The 20,398-nt window shown below is 43.2% G+C and overlaps 1 protein-coding gene across 1 annotated transcript in view; it reads right to left on the bottom strand.

Moving 5' to 3' along the window:
* The window catches only part of MIDEAS (mitotic deacetylase associated SANT domain protein), a 46,031-nt gene extending 32,989 nt beyond the window's left edge, over positions 1 to 13,042 (bottom strand). Inside the window, exon 1 of the mRNA XM_033146215.1 lies at positions 12,726 to 13,042. The gene's annotated coding sequence lies outside the window, so the exon portion shown is untranslated. The remainder of the gene's footprint in view (positions 1 to 12,725) is intronic.
* Between the last annotated feature and the right edge of the window lie 7,356 nt (positions 13,043 to 20,398).

The following is a 20,398-nucleotide window of genomic DNA, read 5'->3' as shown; positions in this document are numbered from 1 at the left end:
GGGTGGGGAGATAAAACTAATTCTCTTTTAAAGCCATCTAAGTAGATGGTCATCACTACATTATGTGGCATTCCATAGTTTTAACTATGCATTGTGATGAACTAGTATTTCTTTTTCTCAGTCCTGAACTTTCTACCATTTAGCTTTATTGGATGGCCCTGGGTTCCAGAATTATGAGAGCGGCAGAACAAAAAAAGCACTTTCCTGAGTCTGGGATCTGCATATAATCTGAAGGCACATGAGGCTACCACCTTCCTGAAGCTAAGCAGTTCAGGGCCTGATCAGTGTCTGGATGGGTGACTCCTTGAAAAGCACAGTATGCAGCCTTGGGTTCCATGATGTCAGAAAGGTGAGCTATAAAATATAAGAAAATGAAATAAACTGAACAAATAACAAACACACATAGTTTTGTACACCTCTTTATAGATAATTATCTCACATTTATATGCACTAACATTTCCCATAATGTAGGGTTGCCATTGGTCTGGAATTTCCTGGACATAGCCGGGAAACAGTGATCAGATTTTGCCGAATTTCCTTAAAAATAGATTTTGCAAAAAAAGCTCAGTAACTTATGTCTGGGTTTTCACTTTTTGAAATATGGCAACCCTACTATACTGTATATCTTTCTTAAAGTATCCTTATTTGATGCACAATGTGGGAGCTTGTTATGTGGAGTCAGTTTTTCTACCTGCCCTAAGGTACCACCCAAGCCTTGAAAAATAAAGAAGAAAAATGGATCCCTTGTCTTGGTTATTTATTTTTTGCCTAGATCATTCTATTATCTGCCTGAACAACCAAGATCCATAGGAGCTGAAGAGGAAATACAGCACCCTAATCTGAACTACAAGGTACCACAAGAAAAATACAGTTTAAGAAAAATATTGTGGCCTGATCTAAAAATCTGAAGAACTGAGACAGAAACCAATAAAAGATTCTTATGGAGCACCCCACAAGCTCACATTTAACCATGGAAGCATTTCTAAGGGTGGCACCATGTAAAAGGCATCTACCTGAACTTCTAAGCCAAATTGTAGGGGAAATAAACAAAGTCAAGTTCATCTACGTCTGAATATGCTGCATATTTTACCTTCTAGCTTCCTTCTTGTCTCAAACATAACTGATCTTGCAGCATAAAACCTATCGGTGTGATCTAGATTTGGTACGTGGTGTTAACAAAATGGCCTTAGGAAAGGTCAGACGCGAGGAGGTTGCCATCCTTGTCTTGCTGAGGTTCATGCACACCACAAAACTGCTATCGATAGCGACAGATACTGCTGAGAGCCAGGCAAGCCAGATAAGGTAAGCAGTGCTCACGTATGTATGGATTAATTATAACTTGGCCAAAATCAGTGCATATCCCTCTTGTCTCTAAAGCCAACCTCCAGCCACATGGTCACATCAACCCAATTAATGAAAATCACCCAATTCAAGCTTTGTGAATAGCAGGCACAATTAATATTCCTGCAGGCTGCCTTGCAAACCAGCCTTTTCCCTCCCACTCACCACCCACCGCTCCCTGAAGTGGGAAATGACAGCAGAACAGCCCTCCTACACACTGGTGGTTTGAGGAATAAAAACTGCCTTCTGTGTGGCGAGAGTCCCCCGAAGAAAAAATCCAGCATTTCTGCAGAAAAGGGGTAGGGCAGCCAAACAGGAAGACTAGGGTGAGCGAGAGGGGGAAGAAGAAGAAATATTTAATCACGAAGGAGGAAAGAAAATGGTTTCTAAAGAGAGAGTGTTAAGCAGTTCCACCATACCAACAGTGTCCCTCTATCTTCCCACAAGCATTTAGAAAGTCTTAAGATGCAAAGGGAACTGAGGAAGGAAATGCACCCACTTAGCACGTAGGAAAGTGGGTCAGAAGCCACCCCCATTGTAAGGGACTAGAGCAATCTGCAGCCCCTCCAAGCCCTGATCTGGTTTTTCCTGCCATGTACTGTGTCGGGCAGCAGCACAGGGCTGTGGAGATAGGCATCAGTACAGGCTACATGAGCCTTCATCTACCTGAGGCCTTCCAGATGTTTGGGAGATGGCCCCAGGCTGGCGAAGGTAGGGCTGCATGACATCTAGACCTACAGGCACTCCTGTCCTTATTCAGAAGTGACACAAACCCTGATGGCTTGTGCCACTTGTGGCAATGTGCCTAGGCTACCCAGTTTGTGGACAGAGAAGCTAAGGTCAAATATTCAGTGGCTTTGCACAGCAATTAATGCTTGCTTTTGGGGGGGGGATTGCTAAATATTTGGATTTAGAATTTGTGAAGGCTGGCAATTGTCAGCAAGCTTCATTACAAAACTGATGCACTACCTAAACCTTCAGGTAATCACTTCTTGAACTAATCTACTTGAGCTCTGGCTTCTGGGCCTAGGTAGGCCTTAGTTTTCACACACGCTCCCTCCAATTTCCCTTTCAGCAAGGACAGAATGAACTTGTGAGTCACTTGTTTTCCTTGCCTTGGTCACCCTGGGTGCCTTGAGTGGGATTTCCCTGTATCGAAAGCCCCCAAACAGTATTGTCACTAAACCACACCGACTTTTACAAGTATGACAAACTTGGATCAAACTATGCTGCCACAAGACTTGTTTACCCCAGTGTTACAAAACCAGATTGCTCTTTAGTTGTTTCAGCAAATGTCGCAGCTTTAGAAAAAAAGAGTGTAACTGTTCCACCCGCAGTACATGTATCATCTACTCTTCTGGTCTCTTAACACAAAACATATGGGCTTTGCCTTTATTTATTCTTCACTTCAACAGCACCGCTGCCATTCCTTTCAACTGCTTTAATATGCTCCAGCAACTGGCATGTTAAGAGACATATTACAGCGGTATTAGAGGGTCAAAGGAGCAACATATGTGACTCAGAGGGTGGCTTTCAGCCAAGTACACAGAAGGGCCCTGTGCTTTAAAAGTGACATGTCAGTGCAAACTTTGGACTCTTGCTTCCCCATTTCCTTGTAATAACTGCTTGCAAACCTTAGTGCAACTGTTGGTTGTTTATTGCAAATTTAGCCTGCAGCTCTTATTTGTTTCTACTGGAAGAACTGCTAATGGACAGTGTTCTTTAACAATAGACAATAGAAGACCCTGCACTTGGCAGTAATCCCTGCAAGAAAAACAACACTGGAGTGTGTGTGTGTGTGTTTTAAGGTGTCATTGCAGAGGGAGAGGGAGTACTTATTACAATGTCTAGGTGCTGTTTTGGAGTTTGGAAATATATTTTGGGAATGGCCATGATTAAAAAAATTAATCCTGATAAATCTCACCATAAATCCCTACTTAATAACCAAATCAAACTCTGTTTATGTTGCATGAACAGGAAGATGGAGGTGGTGAAACTTCTCAAACCAGCAGCTGCAAAGACTTTGTTAGGGTGTGTAGGAAAGAAAGCAGCATGCAGAATACAATGGGAAAGGGAAACTGCACACACCTGGAATAGGGCAGGTATGCAGGAGATGAGGCCTTCTACAGAAAGGGGAAGCAGCACCGCAGATTTTATTTCAGCAGAACTCGATTTGTGGCATTTGTTTTGTCTAACTACTTGATGGTTTAGAAATCGCTCTGACAAATGAGATAGGGCCCACTTTAGCCTAAGCATTGCTTACTGTTGTGAGAAATACTAGTAATTTGAGCTGGCTGGTGTATGGTCCAGCAGGACCTAGAGAAAGTAATCTATACAATCATGACACAAAAGTACACATTTGTTCCTTCTGGAAACAAGTTAGTTGCTAACGATTAACGGAGCTGTTAACTAGGCTATTTCTGGCTCTTCTCTTTGGAACTGCCAAGAAGGTAGTTGCTACCAACAGAAAGCCATGTTTACGCCAGCCATGCAGGAACTGCAGCCGGCCCTGGAGTTGGAACAACTAAACATGGAGTTGGCCAGAAGTTCTCCTCGTTCTTGTATTCCCAGAGCCAAGACAATGCTGTTGCTGCTTGCACCAAGAACAAAATAAACTGGCATAAACAAGCTAAACTATGGAAACTAGAGACAATTCCCAAGCTTAAATTTGCTTTGTTTCTGCATGGTGGTGGAGAGGGAGAGGCAGGGGAATGCAGCCTTTTCAGGAATGCAGTAGAGTATTTGCATGGGAAAGGTAATCTTTGCTCCCTCTTGGACTTTCCACTTCAGTACAAATCAGTATTTAGGCCAAGAGTGAGAAGCAAGGCAGCTTTAAAGCTTTTACACTGTACTGTGGATCATAATGTGAAGAATCGCTACTGACACAGGGCCCCTCAAAGTTGTAACAAAGCCGTAACAGTAGGTGAAATGGGGTTGCAGAGATCTGAATCTGGGGTTTGGGGTAGGGTTGATCAGCAGCTTTGCTCATTTGCACATGCTTTGAATGCCTAAGGTCCCAGATTCAATCTCTGGAACTTGCAGGTAGGACAAAAAACAGAAGGAAACTCTAGTTATTGCCTGTCCACACAGACAATGCTGGGCCAGATGGACCACTGCTCTGGTTCAGTATCAGACAAATTCTTATGTTTCTGTCTCCTCAAACCAGGAGCCGTGGTGAATAAAATCAGAAAGACACAAGTCAGGACTGCCATCATCTGAATCTTAACCCAGCCAACATTTTTCATGTTATTAATATTCTGAATAAGAAAAATGATATAGGATAAATGAATCTGGTCACTTTAATTAAATTAAAGAAGCAGTTTAGGGTTGATTCAGCCAAACCATCTTATAGACGTATATGTTTGTCTGTATACATCAGACACGAAATCCAAAACTGTTTTGTTTTTTAATACATGGCTACTGATTTAAATTCACAGGGAACATGAAACTGAAAGGAGGCTTGGTAATGGGAAGCTAGGAACTTATTGAAGAGATTTGACTTCCTCAGAGAAGACACAGTTCACACCATTACTTGTACCAAAGAAAGGCAAAGAATTCTTCCGATGGCTCACTGCCATCCTACATCTCATTGTCAAGCCGTATTCTCAAACGCAGAGGTTCTGCATGCTCAGCTTCTGCCCCTTATAATTCAACACAATGACAAAAGCTTACGCATTTCCAGCGCTATAACTCTGCTCCACAAGTTCTGTGTTGCAGGCTGGAGGTAGGCAGAAGATGAGGAAGAGGATGTTTCAACACTTCAGGAAGTGACAGCTACAACTGCAGCCAAGGTTCCTGTGCCATTTTTCTGGGTTGTTGTTGTAGTTTTATCCAGAGAAATAAGTTTTCAGCCTTGCTCTTGACCAAATCAAAACAAACCTACAGCATCTCACTTGAAGCCAGGAGTGATTGCCTACTGGGGGACTATTATTACCAATGGCTTAAACTCTCATCAAGATGCACAGAGGAGAAAGTCTCACAAGTGGATATATTTCAAACCCTAAAACACCTTGTAGACTGAATACCTTGGTAAAAACCCAGACATAAAGTATGTATACCAGATACAATGTATTACTGTACACCAAATAAATACAGTATTTCCTTGGTAATCCAGAGTCCAACTAGTCACATTCTGCACACACTGGCATTTTGGAAACTTTTCCAAGGATAGGAAAGCCCTATATGGATTTCACTATAGTACCGGTAGTCCAGTCAGGAGTCAAAATGACACTGTAAATGGAGCAAGTTTCACAAGGATACTGTTATCTGCCATATCAAGGTGGGGGGAAATGCTTCTGGCCACAGCTGTCACAAGGCAATCAACAGTAGCCCAAAGTCACACATCTCCAACAAATGAAGGAGCCGAAACCTTGGCTGTTAACATATTCCAGCTGCTTCTCCTATTACAGCAGCTTCTTTGGCTTCAACTCCCAGTCAGTTCACTTTCATCCAAGCACTTAATAGTCACAGGTTTAGCAAAGCGCAGTTCATAAGAACTGGCCACCTCATACAAACCAAGAGAGGTAAATTAATACAGAAGGTATCATCCACCCAAACTAAGCAGTTTTGACTTCCACCATTTTCAATGGAAAAGGTCATACACAGATCTCAGAGAAAAAAGCAGGATGCGGGTGGCGCTGTGGGTTAAACCACAGAGCCTAGGGCTTGCCGATCAGAAGGTCGGCAGTTCGAATCACCGTGACAGGGTAAGCTCCCGTTGCTCAGTCCCTGCTCCTGCCAACCTAGCAGTTTGAAAGCACGTCGTCAGAGTGCAAGTAGATAAATAGGTACCGCTCTGGCGGGAAGGTAAACGGCGTTTCCATGCGCTGCTCTGGTTCGCCAGAAGCGGCTTATTCATACTGGCCACATGACCCGGAAGCTGTACACCGGCTCCCTCGGCCAGTAAAGCGAGATGAGCACCGCAACCCCAGAGTCGTCCACGACTGGACATAATGGTCAGGGGTCCCTTTACCTTTACCTAAAAGTGGTTTGGCTGGATTGTAACTATAATATGCTTTATTAAAAATGAAGTCTTGATGCACCTTAAAGACTAATACATTTATTATGTCAAACTTCCATGGACTGGAATCCACTTTATCAGAAGCATTTAGAATCGCTCTAAATTGGCAGGTATATTAGGGGTGGAAAAAATGTGAAGAGTAGGGTCAGAGGAAAATGAAATGCCAAAAATTTAATATATGGTTTTGTGAATGGTAAAAGAACCCTGAAAGTCCAGTCGCGGACAAATCTGGGGTTGTGGTGCTCATCTCGTTTTACAGGCCGAGGGAGCTGGCGTTTGTCCGCAGACAGTTTTTCCGGATCATGTGGCCAGCATGAATAAGCCACTTCTGGCGCAACAGAACACAGAAACCAGAGCAGTGTACAGAAACGCCGTTTACCTTCCTGCCGGAGCAGTACATATTTATCTACTTGCACTTTTGGGCATGCTTTCGAACTGCTAGGTTGGCAACGGGAGCTCACCCTGTCATGGGGATTCGAACTACCGACCTTCTGATTGGCAAGCTCAAGAGGTTCAGTGGTTTAGACCACAGCGCCACCCGTGTTCCTTTTGTGAATGGTGGCAGAACATTATTTTACATATGCTTAAGCTATAATGTACCTGCTACACTCTGTATTACTGGTAGTTCTCCTCTGCAAAGTGTCAGTGTGGGGTCTTGCTGACCACTGTACCAAAAGCTCTACTGATCAGAGACAATTGTAAACCCCCCTTCAGTGCAGCCCCTAACCCACATATGGCATCAGGTGTACGACAGGTAGGCATAGCAAAGCTGAGACAACCTCAAGGGTCAAATGTTCTAATGGACATTATTAGACCACACACCAAAGCTTCCCCAGCACCGTCATAATAAATGTGTTGGTCTTTAAGGTGCCCAAGACTCTCTTGTTATTATTGAGGCAATAGACTTACACAGCTACCCCTCTGGAAAATGTTGCATTAGGAGTCAGCTGCAAAAGTGCTACATCCAAATGTTAAGTACTTCACTTTTGCAACTCACGTGTCTTAGACAAAACAAAATTATCCCCATCTTCATAAAATAAGAGGAATAAAGTGCGTTGGGAGGATAAACCCATGGTTATATAATGATGTAGTGGCAGGGATATGTTATATAATCTAGGAATAGCATTCATATGAATCCTAACTGATAAAGGTCAAAGAGAGGGTAAACACCTACTTTCTGGTTACCTATATAAATTTCCCCCTTTTACTTTAGGCATTCACTACCTGTTCTGACAGGTTGTGCAATGGCAGAACAATACAAAAGGTTTTGTACTGGTAATTTGTACTTTATAGATCTGTCCTTCAATGTTCTACTTGGTTCCATGCAAGTGACCACATTTTACAATGTTTATCTGCATGGCTGCTAGGCCAGGAATAGGGTAAATTGTATTGAAAGTTGCCAGCATCATAAAAATTAAGTTTCCATACTGAAAGCTCAATGAGTGCATTCTTGTTCAGAGACTTCATCAAAAACAGATTTTTTTTTTTGCAAAATTCTAGTCTTTGTTATTTTTAACTATCAGCACCAATTACAGCTCCTATGTGCTCAAGGACAACAGTCTTTCTGTGTATAACTGCATCAACTATGAGATGACCTGCACAGTAAGCCAGGCCACAGTGCAGGTGAGCACTCCCGCCTCTGCACCTGATTCACAGTTCTACCAATGCCCAACAATTGTGGCTACAGAAATTATTCTTATCCCGGAATGCATTTTCAGCCCTCATGAGAAACTAGGAACGTTCTTACCACATTCCTGACCATTTTGAGATTACCAGACTAAGAGCTCTCTTCATGAGATCTATTGCAGGGTATCCAAATACCTGTACGATCAAGGTTAAGAAATAATTTATTAGTTATAATAAGTATTTTTAATGGATTCAGATTCCATTTTAAACAAAGCCAACACAAATGTTAAATTCTACTCTTATCATTCAACTTATGCTTCTTTATCAAACAGATTTGCTTTTCTATGGAAAAATGTAAAAAATAATGGAGAAAAATAACTGATTCCCAAGCCAGGAATTGTAAATATAATGAAACAATTCTATCATTATATTTACAATTATATCAATTATATCAATTATTACAGCAAATTACTAGTATTTAGGACACCAAGCAATGCAGACATTTACTTTCCATCTCATGGAGAAACACTGTTTTGTCCAATCATTACTGGCCTTTCCTTGCAACATTGCCCACAATCCTGCACACTTAACTTTGCACTGGCTTGTGACTTCTCTTCAGTCTTGCATCCTTGCATGTGTACAGACACCTAAACAGAAATCTAATTATTTCAGTTATCCCTCCCCCTCATCTCTAAACAGATAAAATGGTGCAGCACAAAAGACATGTGGGCTGCATGACCAGACATTTCGGATGATGCTCCTAGAAGTATAAAGTGGAAGTATAAAACTCTTTACTAAGTTGCAAGCCAATATGCTTTCATTGTTACAGTAAACCATTAAGTATGCACTCTTGGGCAGGAAATGCACAAATTAGAAAAACCATACACTTTGATTTAAATCCACAATGAAATACAGTGGTACCTGCAAGACGAATGCCTCGCACAACGAAAAACTCGCTAGATGAAAGGGTTTTGCTATTTTTTTAGGTGACTCGCAAGACGAATTTTTCTATGGTCGTGCTTCGCAAAACGAAAATTTCAATGCATTCCTATGGGAATTAAATTTCAATGCATTCCTATGGGAAACCGTGCTTCGCAAGACAATTTTTTCGCAATACGAAACGACTCGCGGAACGAATTAATTTCGTCTTGCGAGGCACCACTGTACAAGAATAAGGCGAGAGAATACTGCAGGGCCAGACCTAAAAGTCATGCAGACATGTAGAGAGAGAGAGAGAGAGCACCTCTCACCAAAAAAAGAACCCAGGACAGCACACTCAGATAGATCCTGGAAGTGTACAGGTAGAAGAGACAGAGTGTTGTTGCACCCAAATCAATTCCACTGAGACCAAATTTATAGAGATGCAAGTCTTGTGTTAACGGCTCGCTATCCTCCTTCATCAAAAGTTACCCTAATGCAGTGTTTTTCAACCACTGTTCCGCGGCACACTAGTGTGCCGCGAGATGTTGCCTGGTGTGCCGTGGGGAAAATTGAAAAATTCAAGAGAATTACTTTATATATAGTCAATATAGGCACAGAGTTAAATTTTTTAACATTTTCTAATGGTGGTGTGCCTCGTGATTTTTTTCATGAAACAAGTGTGCCTTTGCCCCAAAAAGGTTGAAAAACACTGCCCTAATGTCTCAGCATCTGGAGACTTCTGTGCTATAGAAAGGTTTGTAGTGCCAAAGCACTCTACCAGTACATACATAGTTGCATGCCTTCTGCCATTCAGGGCTCTTGCCATCATCCACATAACAAGGCATCCTGTCATCAAGTTCATTCTTTAGTAACCCAAAGCCTCAAGCCAGCGTAGTTTGCATAATTTCTGAAGACAAAGGAACAGACTAAAGTCATTGCAATCACACCCATGGAGGGATAAAGTATCTCTTCCTCAATCCCAACAAGTTCAATATAAAGTTACTAAGTGTGCAAGAAGTAAATGGTTCACCTCAGTCTGCCCAGGACCTTCATCAACTTGCCCCCCTCCAGGTGCTACAGACTACAACTCTGTGCTGGCTGGGACCAATGGGAATTGTAGTCTAAACTATCTGGAGAGCACCATGTTGGCAAAGGTTGAATTAACTTATACTAAGCTTGGAGACACGTTTAAGATTTTAGCAAAGCCACTAGTAGTCTTTTAAATAGATTTCTGCATTTCATTACATTGCCCTGGCAGTCCCAACAAGGTGATTAAGTTCTTAAGAACACATATCTTAAGCCTAGACAAGAGTTAATGTACTTGAATTAATGTTCTTGTATTCTTCAGGCATATCCTTGGCTTCCTAGTGTTTCTATTTCTGGAAAATAAGGGGTATTGACTTATTTCTTTAGTGTAGTGTTTTTCCAAATTTCTACCTTCAAGGAACCCTTACATTTCCACTGCAACATGTGTGCAAAGGATCCTCTGCAATTTTGGCATGGAGTGTGGCCAAATCACTTGGGCTAACCCATCACAGAGGAAGTAAAACCATGTGTAGTTCCTGTATTGCTTCAGCCTAAACTGTGCTATTTACAGTGGCCTGGAAACAATAAATGAACTTATCTGTGATTCTGAAGTAGAAGCAAACATTATCAACACATCTGCACACGAGAGACATTGCACAGGAACAGGCAATACAACCACTGGGCAAGGCATGAAACGCAAAGCTTAAAAAGGAAAGGAAAGGTGCATTTAATTCTGTGTATCAGAAGACAATACCTCTCCTGTATAAATATTCTCTTCTCCGTGAGAGAAGACCATCTAAATGAACCTTTACACAAATGTCATCAAGAAACATACTTTTGCTGAAAGTTGCCCATCTCAGAGCCAAAACACAACCACTAGAACTTGTGGGCTTCCGATTAAACTGCATGTAGGAACATGAAGGACAGATTTTATTATTTTGAAGTGCTTGTTCACACAGTGCATATCAAGAACTACTAGCCAGGATAGCTATGTTCCACCTCCGCTGTCAGAGGCATTATGCCTCTGAATACCAGTTGCTGGGAATTGAAGATGGGCAGAGTTGCTTGGGGGTTTCCCATAGGCACCTGGCTGGCCACTATGAGAACAAGATGCTGCACTAAATAGGCAATTGGCCTGATCCAGCAGGCTCCTCTTATGTAGGATGCAGCACTTGTCAAGTACAAGGACCTATTATGCTCCTCTAGTTAATAGCAAAGCTCTCTCATTGATTTCTACAGGAACTAGAACAGCTTCGATGATGTCACCTGCCAGAACTATGGCCATATGCCCTGGCAAGTCACCACGACTGTGATTACACATATCTTTCAACATTACTGCCACTTTTGCTCGAGTGGCTGGTGGATTGCAGGATGAGATCACAGTTCTAGGACCTAGCAGTCACCTGGACTTTAAACCACTACCTTGACTTCCTTCACATACCTTATCTCATTCTCTTAAAATTTATGAGCACACTGGGGCTTAGCTGCCCATAGGAGCACATTCTACAGGTTTGCTAGCCATATGTTCCTATGGGCTGAAACAAGTGGGGAACTTAGGAACTAAACCACCGTGTGTTAAAAAAAAAAGAGTATCTCGTTCTGCAACCCCAATGCCTGCAAAAAGCATATGAGATGCAGGGACTACCTTACACAAGCACAACTTTTATACTTCCGGACAGGAATGAACGGCTGCTCTGAAACTCGCAGTCCCCCACCCTCCCCAAACTAGTAAATAAAGACTTGCGGCCCATCTTTGCACAAGCGGGTTGGTGCACGTTGCTCTTAACAAAATGGAAAATCTGTACGAGAGAGTTCCAAGATTTTGGCTTGTGTGTGTTTGGGGGAGGGGGTAAAGTTGGCATTGCAATTCCTCATTAAAATACTCTGGTAACGAGGGGTAAGAGAAGGCAAATCGGAGTGGAGGGAGGAAAGAGCAGATAAGGCAATCTTGCACGACTTCCACCCTCAGACACAAAGCATAGCTTAAATTCCACTTCGGGATTTACCCATTAATCAGGAGCAAAGGATTAGGGTGAATTATATGCGGCGGCGGCGACTGGGAGGGTGGGGATTGCATGGAGGCAGCGTCGTTTTGAATGCGCGGCGTCTTTGCTCAGAAAAATGTCCATCTTCATGACCAGAAGAGAGAGAGAGAGCAAAGGCCATGCGAACCACCTCTTTCCACTTCTTACTCCCGTTTAGAAGCTGCTCCCATCCGACAAAGACAACGTTTTGCAAAACACACACACACACACACACACACGAGAGAGAGAGAGAGCACTCCGCCTGCGTCTCATTTCCCGGTTCTGAAGGGAGGAAACCTCCTTTCCGCGGCCGCCCCTCAGCAGCGCCGAACTGCGTAGCTGCACAAACAAGAGTGAGGCAAAACGCAGGGCTCGCAGTATGCAGGCAGGCAGGCTTTAAAGAAAACAGGAAAGGCAACCCAAAAAAAAGTTCCCCCCGAAGCCCTCGATTCCCCCCCCCACTCTAACTCTTCCATCCACTCGTGTGTGTGTGTGTGTGTGTGTGTGTGTGTGTGTATATACACACACACACACACACACACACACAACACACACACACACACACACACACATATATATATATATATATATTGCAACAAATCTAAAAATATATTCCACGGCTGCAAGCACACACGCACCCTTTCTTCCCCACGCGCTGCGGCTTCTGGTTTCTAGCACCAGCCGCGCGCTGCAAAGAACAAGCGGAAGAAAAGCAGAGGCCCTCCTCTGGACCGTGCAGACGTCCCCACTCTCGCTTTCAAACTTACCTCCTTGTTCTCAAGCGCCAAATAAAAGCTAGGCGAGTTCCCATCGCTCTTCTTCGCTCCAGTGCTTCTCTGCTGACGGTTTAAGTGCCAAATCCAAACAGCAACAAGCGACTGAGGAGGAACAGACCTTCCCGCTACCCCCTCCCCCTCCCCCGCTAACCAAGGCTCCCTTGGAAAGAATGCAGGAAGTTTCCTTGCAAAGATCCCGTGCACAAGTTGTCAGCCTGCTCGGTTGCTCGCTCTCTGCGCACAAAGTCCTGCAGTGTTTGCTGGCTGCCGCCCGGGATGTGAAAAGCCCCGTTTGCTGTTGCTGCTGCTACTGCTGCTGCTGCTGCTGCCCTCTCCGCCGCCAACCGCACGTTGCAGTGTCAGGATTGCAAGTCTCTGAGTCACAGGATTTGAGATCACAGCTTGGGGAGCAGAGCGGTGGGGAGGGGGGAGGAGGGGGGAGGAGGGAAGAGAAACTCCTTAGCTACAGCAACTGCAGCAGCAGCAGCAGCAGCCACAGCAGAGTGCGCTGGCTTCCCACCCACCCGTCTCCCCGCCTCCTTCTGAGAACCAAGAGATTGCACAACTCTCAGGAAAGGAAATTAGGAGCAGCCACCTCCTGCAAAACACATATTGCCCTGCTGCAACAGAAGTAAAACCAGCTCTTCCACTTCATCAGCACAACTGCCTCCTGCTCAGGCTCCCCCACCCGGCAGCAGGCCTAAGCCACGCCCATTTCCTGTGGCCATATAAGGCAAATAAAGTTATATATATTGCCTTATATATATATATAAAACCACCCCATGTAACTCAACACTTTCGCTCGTGCTTGCGTGCCCGTCTGTGGCTATGAGATGGAGAGAGTGGGCCCGTCCGTCCAAAAGGTTCGGTTGCCAGGAAGATCCAGTTGCTCTGGCACGCATTGCTAGCATCTCGATGCAGCTACAAGGTCAGGGCGAAAGAGCCTGATCACGTTACTGGAAACGCTGTTTTGCCAGGAATACTGCTGACTTTTTCCCGTTTGGATAGACGTTTACTTTTGGTCTCTCCTTGCTTTTATAGGCTAAGCCCGTAAATCAGGCTTGTGCGTGATTTTTGCATGAAGGGGGAGGGGAGACACATCAAAACAAAAACCCCAATTAAAGCGCTGGAAACTCACATTTGGGCGCAGGAAATGGAACGGAAGGAAATGATTAGAAGCGCAAATTTCCCGACTGCATCCTGAAGGGGTGCAGGCCGATCCTAGGCAAGCACGCGCCACTTCGTTAACGGGGGGGGGGGTGTTGGTTAAGCCCAAGTCAATCTGCGCAGGATTCCTCCCCCCCCCCCCCCCACGTTATTACATGGGAATAAATCCCACGAATTTGGTTTGCGCCCGATCCAAATTAAAAAGGCGTATAGAATTGGGATGTCAGGACTTGCACAACGAAGCGCTCACGATTCGCGCGCGCGCCCCTACTTGAACCAGCTACTCTAGGAAGTGCCACGACATTTCCTGCCGTTTGCACAAATACAAACCAAAAACAAAATGCAGACGGGAAGCAGGGGGTGGGGTGGGGGAGGGAATTGTCACCAAAAATGTGGGAAGCAGGAAGGGTGAGCAGCCCAGAGTAAAACACATCTTTGGATTCGAGTATCGAGAGGCCTCTGAGTTGCTTTGCTGTGACTCATCGCTTGTTCTTGTGCAACAGCTCCAGCTCCTTTATGTATGTGAAAGAAGGCTATTGATAAGCCCTCCCTTGGAGAGTTGAGAGTTCCGCAACTGTGTGACCGTCTTCCTCTGGCGCCTCCCACTAAGTTATCTGAATCTCCTCCTCCACCACCACCACCACCGCATTTTCAGTTTTTATTTGCATCTTGCACAGCGCGCGGGATGTCCATGCAACAGCAGCCTCCGTTTACTACTACAGCAGGAAAGAAACGTGCATTGCAAATGAGTGCAAGAGGAAGAAACAGTGCTGTGGCAGAACAGGAAGGAATCGAAGCCCCGGTAGCGTGCTGGTTTCTGCAACCGAAAAGGAAAACGAAGAAGAAGAGGAGCAGCCTCATAACAGCTGGGCAAGAGTTCTGTCATGTACCATCTTGCAGCGGCATTCACCGCGTTCCTCTCGCCTGGAAGAGCCAAATGAGCCCAACACTTGCTAGGCAGATGCCTCTAGTCAGGAGGAGATTTGGAAAATTAAAATCATCCAGCTACAAGCAGTGGTGCAAAGTAGCAGAGTTCAGGGAGGCTCTAAGTGTGAATTTGCCATAAGGTGATATATAAGGAGATGCCAGAACACAATAAGAAGCTGCTGGATCAGGCCAAAAGGGCTATGCATTCCAGCACTCTTATGGTCAACCACAGATACCCATGCGAAGCAACGGGTATTCATAGACCTACTGTCTCTGATAGAGGAGGTAGAACAACAGCCTATCTCTAGGGTGGTCAAAAGGTAGACCACAATCCACCAGTGGATCATTGATCAATTTCTGGTGGATTGCACAGTGTCTGTTGATAAGTTGGAGTCTTGGAAAGAACTCTGATTGGATATACCTGTATAAAAATACTTTTATTATTATTTAAGCTTTAATTGAACTCATTCAAGTAATACTTTTTGCTTTCACTGACCCCCCCTTACAGATACCGGTAGATAAGCCTGCCAACTGAGGATAATCATTCATGCATCTGATACAGTGGCCTCTATTGGCCTTATGCCACAAGAAATTTGTTAGAAATTGCTTAAGTAAATAAATGACTTACACTGGCATCACAATTTCAAAACACACAAATGTAGCAGGAATAAAACACCCCACTAATTTATAAGCAGCAGCAATGAAGTTTCAAAGCACAGTTTATGATAATTAACCAAAACAGACTTTAATAAAAAATGTCTGTTAACTTCTGTTCCCTAGGAAGGGAGTTCCAAAGATTAACAGAAATCACTAAAAAGTCCCTGTCTCTTTAATATGCCACAAGACTGTTATTTCTGTATACCACACTAATGCAATTATCCATCTAGAAGTCATTTAGCACAAATGCATACTCAGGGTTGCCGAACACAGTTCAATTATGCCGTAATTGTTTAAAGATCCTGTATCTGCATCCTTGCTATGTAAATTTAAAACACCTCAGTGGACTGGGTACCGTATTCAAGTACCAAAAGAAAAGGGGAAAAGCAGGCTGCATACAAGACTGAAGTCAGCCTACTACGGTACAGGGATGAAAAATCTGTGCCCATCCAGACATTGTGGAACTCAACTCCCACTAGTCCCAGCTACCAAAGCCAATAGTCAAGGATGATGGGAGTTGTAGTCCAACATCTGGAGGGCAACCCATTCTCCAGCCCTGCTGTATAACCCAGTCCTGTCTTCTCTGACAGATGCTTCCTAGGCTAAGGAGTTTCCCAATCCTGTCATCTGAGTTCCTCTAACTTGTGATACTGGAGACTGAACATGGCACGAGGTACGACACAGAAAAAGCATGTGCTATACCCCCATCACTCTTTCCTTGTTGCACACACCATGTTCTTCATTAGTCTTGCACGTACTCTGCCTTAATGTAATCCACCGTCAAATGATGATGATGATAATAATAATAATAATAATAATACTGCATAGCTTTCAGATCTCAGAGTATGGCATTTGTATATAAAAGCATTTGATTGACTAGACTCTGGCTTCAAACACACCATACATTGAAAGCACACATCCACAAATAATCTGGGAACTGTTATTTATTAAGGGTGCTGGGAGTTGTAGCTCTGTGAAGGGTAAACAACAGTTCCCAGGATTCTTGTAGGGTGTGTGCTTTCAATGTGTGGTGTGTGTGTGTGTTATGCAGCCTCTGCAGCCACTGCTTATAACCTCCCACAAAGTGAAATCAAACAGCCTAGTGGTACACATTCCAAACCAATGGAAAAACCCCAGGTTCCTGGAAAGGATGCCAAGGGTTTTCTGCTCTGTGCACATCTGGGATCAAGTGTTCAGTGTCAAATGGAAATATGAGACCCACAGCATGATTCTACATTAATTCAAAGGGACTCTGAATGTTGTTAAAGACAATATGCATTTGGTGAAAACAGCAACATTGACAAATTACCAGCGATGGTGTTTCCAGCTCTACCATAATTCACAGTATCACTTGTGTTCCCGTGGGCTCTTTTATTCAGTATGCAAAAGTGTCAAGTTTGAACACATGCAAACAGGATCCACAGAAAAGGCCTGTGAAACCACCAGCAGCCTTCTAAAGATACAATTAAGAATAATTATAAGTCCTTTCTCTAGATAAAGCTCACATTTGCATGTAGGCTTTGTTCTTCTAATTGTTTCAATGCAGGCTTTATCATCAAAATATCCTCATGTTTTGGATAAGTGATATGTGGTAAGTGAGATATCACTGCAGTTCCCACTTAAAGCAGTGTTTCAGATAGTTTGTGGAACGCTTCATTACATCATAATCCTATTTGTATAATCAGAAGTAAGGCTTAAATGGGGCTGACTCCCAGGCATCCTCAAGAGTATATAAGCAGATTCCACATTTTTCACTGTGCAGTTTTTAAAATCTTGAAATGAAGAGAGACATACTTTTGAGAGAGCACATGGCTACAGTGGTACCTCTGGTTAAGTACTTAATTTGTTCCAGAGGTCCGTTCTTAACCTGAAACTGTTCTTAACCTGAAGCACCACTTTAGCTAATGGGGCCTCCCGCTGCTGCTGCACCGCCAGAGCACGATTTCTGTTCCTATCCTGAAGCAAAGTTCTTAACCTGAAGCGTTATTTCTGGGTTAGCGGAGTATGTAACATGAAGCATATGTAACCTGAAGCGTATGTAACCCGAGGTACCACTGTATTTCTTTAGAAGATGCACAATATATGCCTCATGCTCCTAATACCACACGCACACAGAGAGAACAAGCACACTCTCCTTATGACATCCTCTCATTTTATTTTATCAGCAATTCCATATAACACACTTTAATGCCATGCCCTCCAACATCTCTCCAAAGAAAATAGGGGCATCCAAAATGTTCCAAGGGTGATTTGGAGTTCTGAAGTGGTGGGCAGTTAAGCACATACACCTTGCCATTTCTCCACTCAAAATCGCTCAACCTACCTGTCCTGGAGAAAATGAGAAAGGGGGACTTTGTTACATGCATCTTGTGATCTCTGTACAACCCCACATACAGGCTCCATATCTGCATCTATCCATCTTCTGGGCCTGCAAAGAAATCACTAGGTGTTTGCTGTTCTGAGGGACATCTTCCAACTCAGGTCTTTTTGGACCTTTGTGATAGCAGCAGTTCAGGGGAGCAGGATATGCTTTAAACTTTCAGGATACTAGAGAGATTACTGTGTGTCTTTCCTTGCTAACCAGTTCAAGGAGAGTAGTGACAATATATGTACAATAAATCACCCTATGAGGAGGGGGAAAGAAAGGAAGAGGCACTGTAACATTTTGCTGCTCATTGCTATCACTTTCAGCTATGCCGTAATTCAAATTTTTGGCTCTAGGCAAAGAGTGCAAATCATGCAGTGAGCCAGAACATCGACATGGATATTTCTCTTTTTTTGTGGGGTGGGGTGGGGGGGTGTTATATGTCGATGATGCTTTCCAGAAAGCTCTCTCACAAATTTGTCTTCGGCTTTTCATTACAATGCAAGAAAGCATGACGATTATCAAAACTTCTCAAAACAAGAGCTCAAATGATTTAACGACCAGCAAAAGCTTGCTGCAAGTACCGGCGATAGCAGATTTGCAGCCCAATTATATATACTTTTACTCAGAATTTCCCAGCGTTAAAGCAAGATACACCCCCAAACAAGCCTGAGTAGGACTGCACCATTATCATTGGTGCCGAGAGACTACCACTCCATATTCACCAAACATTAATCAGTTTGTTTTAGTGACAACAATGTTCATTTTCTATTTCCATGCAATTAAATGTTTCAACAAACAAACCCATAGACCTCTGCAATAGTTTTCAGGAATTACCCACTTCTGCTTTGTTCACACTGTCATCCTTTAATAATTTTGTGTTTGTCACATGAAAATTTAAAGCAACTCATGGTGACTTTCCCACCCAATACTTCTTGTGCAGGGTACTCCTCATAAAGCACCATCACTGAATAGCAACACATTAAAGCTACTGCCCTGCAGGCCAAAAATTGTCTGGTTAGTTCAAATAAATTAACCACATTATGCCATACTAGCACTTTTGTCTTGGGTGTTCACTGTGGTTTGTCAGACCACAATGCTATGATGACAGGAGAAGCCACATCTGGCAGAATTGTCTTTTCTGTTAAATTCTGAAAGGTAAATAAACACTTTCCTGACAGCACAGATACAATAGCAGAGTATTCTACGTCAGTGTTTTTCAACCACTGTTCCGCGGCACACTAGTGTGCCGCGAGATGTTGCCTGGTGTGCCGTGGGAAAAATTGAAAAATTCAAGAGAATTACTTTATATATAGTCAATATAGGCACAGAGTTAAATTTTTTAACATTTTCTAATGGTGGTGTGCCTCGTGATTTTTTTCATGAAACAAGTGTGCCTTTGCCCAAAAAAGGTTGAAAAACACTGTTCTACGTTGAGGCAAAGAATATCCTGAATAGCAAAAATTTAAAGCTCCAGGATTTTGATAAAAGAGAGGCAGTGACATTTCAGTTGTCAAAGCCTTCACGCTGTGCCTGACTTGATAAAGTTTCATTGAAATATCTGCATTAAAAAGTCACTTTGGAGTAGGTCACTATGTCCTGCCAAATTATTAGTTCCCCAAAATAGACATGTTGAGTAACTAACCATGCCACTGGACTTTCAGATCCCTTCTGTTTAAGCAACAACATACGAGTGGAAAGTGACTTCAATTATACTAAGGTATCCACAACGCTCTTAGAAGTGACACATCACCCCCCCCCCAAAGTTGTGTCAGGTAATGTCCAAGTTGCTCCTATATAAAAACTTAAATCAAATATTGATTTCCCCCTCCCCGCTCTTTAAAGATTTAGAATACATCATATTCATTTGTTAAATATCACTATTAATGACCTGGCCATTAAACCTGCGGCCTAGAAAACAGGTGATCCTCTGACCGGGTTAAAGCTAAGCTGATCAGTGCCTGAATCACAGGGCCACATAAGCTGCTCAGTGGCTTCAGATGTTATAGAGAAAAGCTGCCAGCACAGTCTCCTCTCACAATTATTAAGAGGTAACATCTACATGATAAGCAAATGCTTTGTAAGTGAGTTTCACAACAGTTTACTTTTAAAAAAAATAGAGTGGAGAAGGTGGCAAGACAAAGGCAATTTTTATTTATCCTACAGTCACTTGTCTGCTCCAAATTACCCACAGTAGCTTTCCTCTCCACAGAGATCCAGCTACATGTTTGCAAGGGTAAATGTGGCACAAACCCCATAGGGAAGCTTGTGGGTAGAGTGGAGGGAATTTAGACCGGAATATGGTAGTTGGTGGAGAAAGAATTAATTGCTGCTTCTCTGCTGCTTATATTCTTCAGTTCTCTTTTTCTTTCTTTATTATTGGGGCTCTCTTACACAGATTTACATCTAATATGCATGGAGCCCTTTCACATAGCGTTGTTTGCTTAGAAAGTCCAAAGAGGCTCCTGCACAGGAAATATTATAGAATCCAGCCTATTCTCCTCTCCTACCCAAGATACATTTTGAACATTATCATCCATCGTCAGGA

This window comes from Lacerta agilis, chromosome 1 (genome assembly GCF_009819535.1).
Source record: "Lacerta agilis isolate rLacAgi1 chromosome 1, rLacAgi1.pri, whole genome shotgun sequence".
Classification (NCBI taxonomy): domain Eukaryota; kingdom Metazoa; phylum Chordata; class Lepidosauria; order Squamata; family Lacertidae; genus Lacerta; species Lacerta agilis.
Note: the sequence above shows the minus strand (reverse complement) of the source record. Positions and strands in the feature narration are given on the sequence as shown.